This window comes from Lonchura striata, chromosome 11 (genome assembly GCF_050655825.1).
Source record: "Lonchura striata isolate lonStrDom1 chromosome 11, ASM5065582v1, whole genome shotgun sequence".
NCBI classification, from domain to species: Eukaryota; Metazoa; Chordata; class Aves; order Passeriformes; family Estrildidae; genus Lonchura; species Lonchura striata.
This window is the reverse complement of record NC_140713.1, coordinates 10,775,001-10,786,057: the sequence shown is the minus strand read 5'-3', so window position 1 is coordinate 10,786,057 and position 11,057 is coordinate 10,775,001.

Sequence of the window (11,057 nt, the reverse complement as noted above, 5' to 3'; positions counted from 1 at the left end):
AGGAGACATGATAGATCTCTAATAGTTGAAGAAGTAAGAATCTTAAAGGTATTTCATTTGGATTAGATCCACTCTGATGTGATTCACCCTTGAAATGAAGCTGAGTACTAAAAACTTTTAACTGTATAATCAAAAAACAAAAGTGTCATATCTTGTCATTTGGGCTCCTGTCTATTTCATAATTTACAGAAAAAATTTCAAAACATTCCCACTCATTCTCTTTCTAATGACAGAGCCATAATTTTGAGTGTCAGCATATCAGAATTCCACTGGATGTGATTAGAATAAGAATTAGTTTCTTTAATTTGGCCATTCAAGCAGTAGTATGACTACAGCAAGTCATTTTGCTAAGCCAGCCTTTGCTGCCAAGCTGGGTTACAACTTCTGCTTCAATCCAGGTTTAAAACTCCTGTTCCTTGCCCAGGTCAATCTTCTGAAGGGGTAATTTTTCAAAGCAGTGTGTGAGTCTTAAGCACACAAATCCATTTAGGAAATAACAAGATTATGTTCTGTGCACTGCTTTAAAAATTTACCCCTAATATCCTAGAGAGAGGAGCATAGTTGTTGCACATACTGCGTGTGAGGTGTAATTTAAATTGTTTTTAGTAAGCAAGTCTCTGCATTTATGCAATGCAGTGTTATTCTGGGGGAAAAAATGCTCAGCTAATTATTCAGTCTAGAAAAATAAACACATCCATTAAAGGCTTGACTACATATTAATGAATGACCTTTCTAACCATAGTGTTTTATTTGCAAATCTTCTAAAAAATTCTTTATGCATTAAGCATCTATAGAATTAGATTTTATTCTTATCACTGAAAGTTACCAAATGTACACTGACTCAAACTCAGCACATTTAGTGTTGCTTTATGACAAAGAAGATGGTTCCTATAATGTGCATCATTGCTGCCTTCTGTCTTAAACTTCACTTGAAATTCAGAGTATAGCCTGGAAAATAAGACTAAAGAACTTCCTACAGGACCAGATTTCTAATTTCTAAATACAAACTACTAGAAAATTTAGCTTTTCAATTGTAATACTTCTAACAAATTAAAAATCAACAAAAATATTATGCTTCTATGTTACCTGTTCAAGTGTATAGAATGCACAAAAACTTTAATCAAATACTCAGGTTTGCTCAGTTTTAAATTGTGTTAGTTTAATAGTTTCTATTCTGCTGTTTATATTAATGACATATTCCCATCTAAATATATTGCAGCGCTGAAAAGCCATCAAAACATTTCTAAGGTTGAATGAGTGCAGTTGCATTCATGATTTTTTAATAAAATGATCTCTTTCTATTGAACTGCTTCTTTTTTTAACAGAGATTGAGATTGTATAATATATATATACATAGTTATAGGAGCATTATAAATACAAACTGCAGCTTCATTTACTGTCTGAATATTTGCTTTCAGTTCATAGCTACACAGTGGGCTGAGAAATGTGAGATACTGTACATAAAATATGAGAGCAAAAGAAAGAAGAATAAAAAAAAAGAGAGATGGAATTGATTATTTTTTTGCATATTGATTAAAAGTCTTATTATTTGAAGAAGCAACTGATAATTTGCTAATAGTGATTTTTCCAAGGACTGATGTGTCTAAAAATGATTTTCATCTATTCTCCTTTTCCTCTTTCACAGTCCAGTTTATATTCTCTACTTTTTAATTCTTGCCTCTTTTGCAGGCATTTGATATTTGTAGTATACATATAAAAGCAGTTTGATATTGGCTAAATTTGGGCATAGTCGTGTTATGAATACGAACATCTGCAATGGAATTAAAAGCGGCATTCACCGAAATCCAAGTGCAAAGTATCCCAGTTAAGCATACGACTCTGAATGCATAATTTAGTTGCCATATTTTGTTTCTTTCTTCTGTGTAAAATGTTTATGAAGTTCTTAGTTTTATTAGATATTTAGAATTTTCCTTTAATTTTTTGCTGCGTTTTTCTCTCTGTGCTTTCCATTCCTGTTAATCTGCCTGTGGACTGGTCCCATGTAATTTTATTTTGTTTCTATTCATGTTGGATGACTAGCCAGACTATCAGATATTTAAAAAATTCAAACCAGCTGAAATTCAAGAACTTGCTATACTTGTTTGAGTTTAAAATTATTTTTCCTGCTAGCAAGTTGAGCTAGTCAAATACTGGGGCAAAAAAAAAAATCCTAAATAGTACTCCTCTTTAAAACCTAATGCCCATGAATCTTGACACTTCCTCTTGACTCCCCTCCCACACCACCGACCCCCAAAATGTTCTCTTTTCTGCTCTTTTTTAAAAAAAAATATTATAAGTGCTGTGGGAAGATTTGAAAATTCTCTGGTTGTCCCTGATAGCATCAATCTCAGCTGGGAGTTGTTCAGGGAAAGCAAACATGAGAAAACAGATCAGATGAGATTCCTCTCCTGAACTGGTGACAGTCCACAATTTGTGCATAACCCAGCTAGACAAAAAACCAGCTCTGATGTTCTAATGGTGGCTGAGCTAGGGACCAAAAGGTGAATTCTTACCATGCACATGAAGTGATCCATTTCTACCTGCAGTGCAATAGAACTCCCCCCTTTTCACAGCCACAGCAATCCAGTGCTGCTCTTTGAAGCAGAGGATGCCTTTTCTTTCTCACAGACACCTGGCCCAGCAAAGCACACGTGTTGTCTGGCTGCTGGTGGCTGGAAGGAAACACCAGATGAGAAAAGATGCTACCAAAGCTCCTGCTCAGTGTGATGTCAGTCATTTGGTTGATGATGAATTAATTTTAAAAATAAGCTACAGAAAAAAGTCTTTCAGTCTGGGAACCAGAAAGAATTTGGTGTTTACTCAGACTGAGAACTTGAGGATGAATATAAATTTTTAAATGAGCCAGTATATTGCATGACTAGTCATCAAGTTAAAAGTGGTATCACTGGGCTGCCTCAGTTTTACATTTGAAACCCTTGTACTCGCCGAAAAGCTGTTCTCAAAAACCACTTAATTTAAGGTAACCATGCATACAACTTAAATATAAAATAAAGTTTAGATGTGGTTTCATAGAAAATGTGATCTGTTTAGAAATAAATATGTTCAGTTGAGAAGGTTGAAGCATGGTGGGAATTACATTATTTCATCACAGCCTTGTGGCTTTGCCCCGTTGCAGATCAAGGGTGAATCCAGGTTGTCAAACTCATGGCACCTGACACTTCCCTCCCAGAGCAGAAGCACCTCCTAAAGTCAAGGGGATCTTCCTCCATCAGCAATTGACATGGACTGCACTTAGATGCTCTGGCTGCCCGTCTGCCAGGTGAGCTTCCTCCCACATTCAAACATGGAGGTAAAAATGGGGTTTATCAGGTGGAAAAAAGGAAAATCAGTGGCAAAAGTCCTGTAGATCACCGTCTGCTGTTTCACTCACAATATTTAATTAAGAACATCATATCTAGAATGCAAGAAAAGATGAGAAATAGTTGCTAGTACTCATAATTTTTAAAAGTTAGGAATGCCTTCAAAGGTTTGCTCACAGGTCCGTACAAAGGTGTCAATAGGAAGGCTTTATGCCATAGTGTGGATTGAATATGGTAATATGAGCTGTGCTCCTAATAGTGCTGGTAAACAGACTGTTCTAATCAGATTCAAATGCTAATATATATAAAATCTTTACCCATTTAAAAATAATAAAATATTTTGCTTCAATTAATCCTGATTGTGCTAGTAGAACATACAATCAACAATGTTATGCAAATAGTTATTTTTGCAGTTGAAATCAATAACTTATTTTCTTTGTAATGCAAAAAAATAGAAAAAGGAGGTTATTATTAATTGCTTATAAAACTACATCTTTGTGAGGGAAGCCTGCAGGTATTAATCTCATTATCAAGACTTTCCTTCAAAGTCTGTATGACCATTATTGTTCATGATTCGACCACTCAAGAAATCTTGCCATAGACTCCTATTTTGAAAGTATTTATTGGAAGCTGAATGAAATTAGTTCTTTATGAGCTAAGTAATTGTAAAGTTACATTATCCTGTGGAAAGAGATAACTGATAAAATCTGAGAATTTCAATTTTAAAACGGCTGTGCCTTGCTACACTGAAGCTATGATAACCCTCATTTTTATAAATCTATACCTTACTGGCTGCACATACATAGTCATGAAGTATCAGTTACATTCCTGATAAAATACTTTAAACATTGATTATAAAATAACTTGTGTTAACAATAAGTATATTGCTATTTCATGCATATGGTATTGTTTGTTTCATTTGAATTACTGTATCACTAATTCCTTCCCCATTTTTGTTTTATTCTCTTGAACAGCCATTGTTCAACTTGGTCGGACCCACAAATGAGAGAAGCTTTGTTAATTCAGCTTTAACGACACTCCTAACCCAGCAAAATTCTTGGCTCCTGAGGAGGAAGGAGGGCTCTTTGGTAAGACTTGGTGCATCCAGCCCAAAGGTCTTGCAGAAAATTTTCAGTCTTCTCAATTTCTGACAAGAAATGGGTAACAGCACTGAATATAGAGATAGCCCAAGCTAGGAATACAAGCGACAGGTTCTGCTCGCTAATCTGCTCTGCACAGGTCTAGGGGTCATACCCTACCCCCAGAGGGCTTGTGTTGTGGTAAGGACTTCCTGTGGCCATAGTTTCTCACAGACTTCAGGTGGCCGTGGAGTCTTCTTTGTCCCTGGCCATGTGGCCCTGTCGGTGTGTGCCCTCCACACTCATGGGAGTCATCTCTATGGCATCCCCACCATCCCCTGAGGAATCACCATTCTCATGCATTCCTGCTTCCCTTACATCTTCAGCAACCGATGAGGGGCCTGCAGTATCCCAGAAAAGGGCTGCTGGGACTCCAGCAGTGAGGCTTGGATCACTCTGGGGTCATCATTGAGCTTCTTTAGCCTTGCTCATGGTTCTGGATACACAGCGCTGATCCTGTGCCCATGCAGCTGCCTTTGAAGTCATGCCTCAGGCTGTCAAAGCAGGCTTGAATTTAATCTCCAAAATGAGGAGGTGGTTTCTGCTTTATTCCCAACCAAATTGTGAGATGATTATTTCACAATTTTCTTACGTGTTCTTTTCAGCAGGAGAAAATGGACAAATCTAGAGTGTAATCGTCATAGCTTCCATGCATAGCAGGAGTACCTAAAGGCCAGGGTGCGTTCTGTGGTAGAGACCACTGATTTAAACAGAGAAAAAAAACCCAACCACTGAGTCCTCAGGAATCCAGCACCATGCAAAGCAATTATCTATGTTCTGGAAATACGTATTTTTAAAAAATTCCATATATTTCCAAAGGTTTGCCAGATATCAGAGCAGACTGTCCAAAATGATATAAAACATCCAGCAGATAAGAAGCAGCCATTCTATTAAAAGAATATGTGTCTGTTTTCCTGCATATATGTAGGCAGTGGTGGAATCAGCATCCCTGGAAGTGTTCGAAAAGTGAGTAGATATGGCGTTTCCTGATATGGTATGAGGCTGAAAGTTGAACTTGATATCTTGGAGGTCTTTTCCAACTGTAATGATTCCATGTTTCTATCTGTGCAGAACGGCTGGGCCTGGTTTGGTTTTCATAGGAAAACATACTATTCCAAAGTCTTAACCTAGCCCCTTGTTACTCATGGGGGATGGTTTATGTAATTTTTTGAGGATGCAGATATTCATGTGCATTACCAGGGCAGGCTGGTGTTATGGGCTCCAGTGACAGCCAGAGCAAGACTGCCTCGCCAGGTCACACCTGGCACCTTTTCCATGGGACTGGTAAAAAACATCCTGGTTTCCCTGTCAGTTCCAAAAATAAAAGAAATCCAGAACCCTCCTCAGTTTATAGCCTTTTCCCAATTATCTGTTCTGGGGTGTGGTTGATGCAAACTAATCCTACTCTGGAGTGCTAAAATGTACATGGTGCAGCGCAGTGCCTCCCGTCTCCTGGGGTGTGATTATTTAATGATAATGATGCCCCCTGCAGAGGCACCTTATTGCTCTTTTGCAAAAACAATCTTTATTGAGAGGAATTAATTGCATTGTTGTTGATAGCAAGAAATAAGTTAATATTTTGAAATGATCTTTCTAGTTTGCACAGCTTAAAGGGATGTTAGCACAATTATGTCAAATAAATGACCTGCTTTGAAAGTTTCTCCATATATTAGGTCTGGATTCCAAAGCCATTCTGAATGTATGTTTTCTCTGAAGATTTGGTTTCACTGGGAGTCTTGAAATATGCTGAGAAGAGTTAATCTTTCTGTTCCATGGATACCTTGTATGGCTGCCTAAAAATTGATCTCTTCAGGGTCACTGACTGTTTTCTACTTAGAGGCAAATTTGCAGTTACACTGGATTCCCACAGCATATTTACTCTATGCAAAGTGTCTGAGAGCAACTTTTATGGTAGGGTTTTTAATTAGTGCGATGTATAAAAGCAGCGAAGTTAATAAGGATGAAATTTGCTGGTGTGCTGACTTCTGTGGAAGGCAATTGCCTCAGAGTCATGGTCATAGCCTAGTCCTAAATATCCATCCATATTATTGCACTGACACTACATGGATTCTAGAAGACACAGCTCACAGCTCCCAACTGGAAAAGATACAAGCAGCCACATATACTTTACCTACTCCTATCTACCCACTAATTTATCTCCAGAATAATCACTAATTTACTTATCTCAGTGCTAATGTTTGCTACAGTAGTTTGGGTTTTGTTTCTTACTTTATGGGAGTCTTTGCATCATTTTTATCACCTGCTTGCTTTTTTATACTAATGGTTCAGTACATCAGAATTACAGTAATAATATAGGTATATATCCATTGTAAAATGATGATTTACTGCAGCAGGATGGATGTATTTACCATGGATGCAGTGTTGCAACAAATGAAAGGATCAGAAATATGTGCCCCTGTGTCAGCATGTGTGCAGGCACACCTGAGTGTGTATGTGGGAAGCAAAGCCACATGGTGAAGTCACCTGCAGTGGTGCTTGCTCTGTGCATGAGGCTGCTGAGGAAGAGGCAGAATCCCACCCTGGGGCTGGAAAGGGCAAGCAGGAGCTCACGGGCTCCATCGCTGCCTCTGCAGCTGGTCCTGGCCAAGGTGACTCCTTGCTTCTGGTGTCCCCAGCATCATATGGGTGTTTAAATAATGAGGGGGTTGCCTGTGCTCCTCATTCTTGCTGGACATATCTCTGCTACCACCCTGGGTGAGCATCCCATTCCTGCCCCTCTGAGTGGGCACATGGTACATTCTGGAATGCGGTTTCCTAAGGAGGGAACATAATTTTGTTTCTGAGAGTCTGTGGGTCATAGAGATTGTAGGATTGTAGTTCTTGTTGGAAAGCAAAACAATCTCTTACTACAGGTGTGGGTGTGTATTTGTGTTACTCTAGTATCTTAGGGACATTTTGTTTTATTGGTCTCTTTCCAGGTGAAAATGTTCCATCATTTGTGTGCCTAAAGCCCAGAGGGGTACACTAGAGGAAGGAAACCTGGTGTTTCTGGTTAACACAGTACAGCCTCACTTCAATAACTTCTTAGGCTGCATGTATAATGCCTTCTCATCATTTTGGTGCCTGGAAAATGTCAATTTGAAGAAAGGTTTGGCTGATGACTGCCTTCAGACTGCTCAGGTTTTTATTTCCCTTAGTTTTGCTCCTATAGAAGTAGTTTCCATTTACACAAATCTAGTTTTAGTTAGGCAGTAAGACTGCCTCACCAATATACAAGCAGCTTGCCTTTCATCTGGATGAAGCCAAGATCTTGGATCAGCTTCTATGTTAAATATAAAATATTAGTTCTAGATAAACTAATTTGTGTTGTGTAAAGATTGGTCGCTTCCTCTTCAGAGGATGAATTGATATTCTAATTTTTTTTTCCATCTTTCCAGCTGGAAAAACAGCTGAACATGGAGTTGTTGAATGTAGGTTTCTTACTTTCATAGAAAAAGTATGGACAATTACATCATGCATTTTAATTATTTCAGCTCCTACAAAAAGAGAAGCACATTTGATCTGTTTTCCATTAACTGATTCAGTAATAATAGCCAGTATCGGTAATAGTAATAGTAATTAAAAAAAATATTTTCTTCTTAGATTTGTATGTCCAAGTCAGTCATTCTGCAGTGTTTTGTTTTAGTAACTTTGATAGGTAGAGAATTAAAAATCTGAAACTTTCAGGGATGCTAGGAATGTTGACAGAAAGTCAAGGAAAAGTATATGGCAAAGAGCACTAGAAATCGGGAAAAGCAGTACAGGTGATGGAAGAGATGTGATAAATAGCAAAAGGAGCTGGGAGAATAAACATTCCACAGTCTTGCCAAGAGGGAAGAGAAGGCAGGAGGGAGTGGCAGGGGGAGACAGCCCTTCCAGCATCCCAGATCTGCAGGTTTGGAGATGACAGTGCTGTGTGCATGTGAGCAGGAAACATGAAATAGAACAATCCCATATGAAGAACCAGCTGAGTCCTTGGAAAGCAAAGAAAGAAGCCTGCAACCTGAGGGAGAAGAACTGGCTCTTGACCCACCCAGGTTCTCTTGTTGGGTGTCACTGCCTGGTACCTGGTAAGTCTGTGGGAAGGAAGAGTCCACTTATGTTCCAACTGCACGAGCATTTGGGATCCATTTCAGCAAAAAAAAGCTACTCTGGACAATCTCCTGAGAGATGGTGCTTACAGGAACTAGGCAGTCCTTTGGAAAACATTTATGGTGGCCACAATTTATGTCACTGAATGAATATAAAGTTGTTAGATATGTTGCTGTGGCTTGCACAGCACTTGGAAAGATTGTGGTTTGGTTTTGCCATGTTTTATTTAGTCTGTGTTTTGTAAACTGTAGAAATCAGAGACAGAGTAGCTTTTAGAAAAAAAAGAACAAGTATTAAGGAAAAACGAAATCAACTTTTTAAAGGAATTCCCTTTAGAAGATACCTTTGTACGAAAATGTATGCCTTGTCTTTATTGTAAATCTGCATTTTTTCCTGTTGCCTTTATCTCAGATAACAAGCAAACCTGATCAGCAGTTTCTCCATGAAATAAGAATAATAAAGCTATCTCCATCTGATTTTTTGGCAGTGTTGATGGATACTGGGTATACCTAGAACTCTTCTCAGGTGGTGCTGGTAGTGGACCAGTACTTGAGTGATAGGGTGCTAAAAACCAAGAAAAACCAAGACCTTCTAAGACAGGAAGGGCTGTCCTGGGGAAAAGAGAAATCTCTCAAAAGCTGTGTTGTATACATGTGGGTTTGTTTAATGTGTGTCATATAATGCAGCTAATCTCCTTACAAAGTCATTGCTTAGAGAGCAATATGAAAAGAAATCCTGATAAAAGGCACCAGTGTAAATTTGACATTGCATGTAGCAGTCGGCTTTGTACGTTGTAATTGGAGGGGACAGAATAGTTGTTTATTCAGAGGGGAGAATGATGCTATAAATTTCAGGTATGAGATTAAAAAATAACTAGACTTCATTTTCAAATCTCCTTTCCCCTTTATTCCTCTTCCACAGTCCTTGTTCAAGCTCTTTGCAAAGGGGAATCACTGATCCTGCTCCATATGAGGGAGTGGGAAGCAAATGCAAATGGGGGAGGCAAGCGCCTCTGGACTCCAGATGTGATGCTCTGCAAGGCTCGTGTTGCCCTGTCTCCAGCAGTGATTCCTCTGCAGGTCTCATTAACCTTGTGCAATTGGGCAGGAAAAGGCCAAGAGCATGGTCCTTCCAGAGTCCTTCCACCTGCTCCAGGCTTCAGAAGAGAGCTGAGGCTGTGGGACAGGGCTGGGAATGTGCAGCCAGCCAGGGACTCTGCTGGGACCTGCTGTGAGTATTCGCACCGCGTCTGCCATGGAGGAGCTGTGCTCTTGGCTGCTGAGCTGGGCTGCCCTGCAAAATATGGAAAATGCTTTCCAATCAAGCAAGAACTCTGTATGCATAATAAACGTGTGATTTTCTGATGGCTACGTACAGCACGAATGCTGAAGAATAGTCTGTGTGCCTTGTCAGAGCACTTAAGTTAAATAGGGGCACTTTGCATCATTGTTTTGGTCTTCAAAATAAGAGAAAATTGAATGCAAAGAGCTGTAGGAAACTTTCAAAGGCACACGAGCAATTAGGAGCATAAGTCCTCTTGGCTGAATAATCACTTTGGGATATTTTTCTTTTCCTGTATCCTTAACTCCCCTCAAAGTATTGATGGCAAAATAGGGCCTGGAAAATTTGATTCCCTCCAGCTTGTTTTTTCCTGTTGGTGAATCTCTGGATGTTCCAAGCTGCTTTAGGTTTCCTCTTCTCTGCTGATGGCTACTTTTACAGGGTTGGTAAAATAACATCTAGATACTGATGAACTTCTGTTTTGCTGGAAGTCTGTCTGCAGGTCTTCCCATAAAAAGGTTAGTGTGATGGAGATTGGTATAAATGGTGCATGTCTGTGTATATAATGTCTGTGTGTAAGTGTGTATGAATATATAAAATTGTATAGAAAGAAAACTTTCCTCCTTAGGGAAACACTCCTTAGTAGTATTGGCTGAATTTCTCTTCTAACACCATCATCCAGAATTTCATAAAATGGCCAATATGGTATCCATACTCATGTTCTTCTTAGCCCCAAACCTGTCAGGAGTTATCTTTACTAATCATAGAATCATGGAATGTTTTGTAACCTTTACGAGTATACCCAAGTGTGAAAGTCTTTCTTATGAATACTGCACAAGCCCTCCATGGCTGCCTCAACAGCACAGGTGGGAGGCTGTGCTGCAGAATGGCTGCTTACATTATGCTGCTAAATGGAAACACATCATTGACACTGAAGCATAGACAGAAACTGCAAAATGTGTGAACAGTTTAAAATAGGAAGGAAAAGGAAGCGTGTTATTCTTGTTAGGCTTGCCTGTATCCCTCCAACAGAGGGTTTCATGGCACCAGAGGCAGCAAACAGATGTGTGTGTACACATGTGCGATACCAAAATGCTCGTCCAGCCACAGTTTATCCCCAGGAAAAGGTTACTGCACAATACTGGCAAGGTCAATGAGACCTTGAGTAATTATCTGCCTTGCCTGTGTCAGTCATGCAAGTTTAACCCACCCAGAGCTTCTAATT